The sequence below is a fragment of the Acyrthosiphon pisum genome, chromosome X (assembly GCF_005508785.2).
Source record: "Acyrthosiphon pisum isolate AL4f chromosome X, pea_aphid_22Mar2018_4r6ur, whole genome shotgun sequence".
Taxonomy (NCBI): Eukaryota; Metazoa; Arthropoda; class Insecta; order Hemiptera; family Aphididae; genus Acyrthosiphon; species Acyrthosiphon pisum.
Genome location: NC_042493.1, coordinates 108,304,043 through 108,305,886, shown reverse-complemented (window position 1 = coordinate 108,305,886; position 1,844 = coordinate 108,304,043).

Sequence of the window (1,844 nt, the reverse complement as noted above, 5' to 3'; positions counted from 1 at the left end):
AGCTTCTCACAAAATGTTATTTATAAGAACAAACATGTAGAGTGATTTTTGCATAGTTAGTCGAAAGCTTACTAACTTTAGACCCCACTTTCTCTCCAAAAATGTGGTACTCATTTCTATCGTTTCGTTCGTTGAACAGTTTTTTCATGATCGAGTAAGCTTCATTTACCTGTAGAGTAAATAATTATTTTTAAGCTCATTAAGTAGGTATAATACAAAAAAAAATTCTTATAACTTTTAGTTGATATTTTACTAATTTCTACCATTGAATCATCTTTCTTTTTTTTCTTGAAGGAATTTGAGTTTTTAGTTCGACTAAAATGTAAAAAAGGTGGGTAAGTGCATGTCACTCTGCTGTACAGTAGCTTTCAAGTGGGTTACTGTTTAAAGGATGGTATTAAATTTGAATTAAATCATATGATATCATTGTATAAGAAAAACGATTCTGAGTGGATACGGTTTGTCAGTCTGGGTATTTTATATTGTTGTTATTGTTATGATATTAAGTACTAAGTATATTTTATGATATTATTGTGAATAAAGTAATTTATATACATATTATAATCTATTTACGAAGAACCTTATTTTAAATTTTCAATTCTTAGCTATAAAAGTTGAACATTTTATACATTTTTAACTACAAAATAATTATTTAATTTTATATTTGATAAATTTTGACAAAACTCAATCTTTAAATGCTTATAAAAAAAATTGTGCCTATGTATTTTTAATATTTTTCAACTGCTATTGTAACAATATATCTGGAGCCTTGTATTACATTTTTACACTTTTTGGCCCAACAGATAAAGTTTATTGATATTTATAGAAAAAAAAAACTGAAAAAATTGAAAACTGACAATATCCGTAAACATCTCAAAAAGAGTCAAATTATTTTCAAAATTTGTATATATTTCGTGTATAGAAAATATTAATATTAACATTAAGTGAAATTTTCAAGTATCTACAGTCATTCATTTTTTAATTACAGCAAAATCGTTACATGAGAAATCGAGTGAATATCAAATGTAAAATATGAATTTCATACGCTCATAAAAATATAATTTGACTTTCTTCTAGAATTTTTATTTTTGAGAAAGGTAGACAAACTTATGAGAAATCTTGTATTACATTTTAAAATCTTAGATTTAAAAAGAAAATTTTTTATGAATTTCTAACACAAAATAATTTGTAAATTTTCGTCATTTACTTATACGTATTTTGTCAATATTTGAACTTTAGAAGCTTATAAAAAAAATTGTGACAATGGATTTTTTATTTTTTACATCTGCCATTGAAATAATAAACTAGGAGCCTTCTATTACATTTATAAGCTTATTTAACCAACAAATAAAATTGTATTGATATTTATGGAAAAAAAAACTAAAAAAAAATGGAAACTGAAAACGTCCGTAAACAGTTCAAAACAAATCAAAATATTTTGAAAATTTTATCATGTATAGAAAATGGAAATGAAAACAACCAGAAAAATTTCATGCACCTATGGTAATTTTTTATGAGTTGTACCAAAAACCAAAATCAATTTTGTCGAAAACAGATTTTGCGTGAAAATTCCCGTTTTTCCTTAATTTTTCTTTTGTTTTTCACGGCGCTTTTGATAATTACTGGGAAATTTTACTTCCCCCCAAAGTACCAACAAGATTCACTTTCCTGTCAGAAAAGATACTGTTGAAGAAAATCGAAGCACTTCTACTGTATTTTTACTGTCCAAAAGGTGATGACAGACACAAAAAAAAATAAAAAATAAAATAATAAAAAAACACACATCATTGTAAAATCAATACATTCATAATTCCACTCAGAATCTAAAAAAATTATGTTATCTT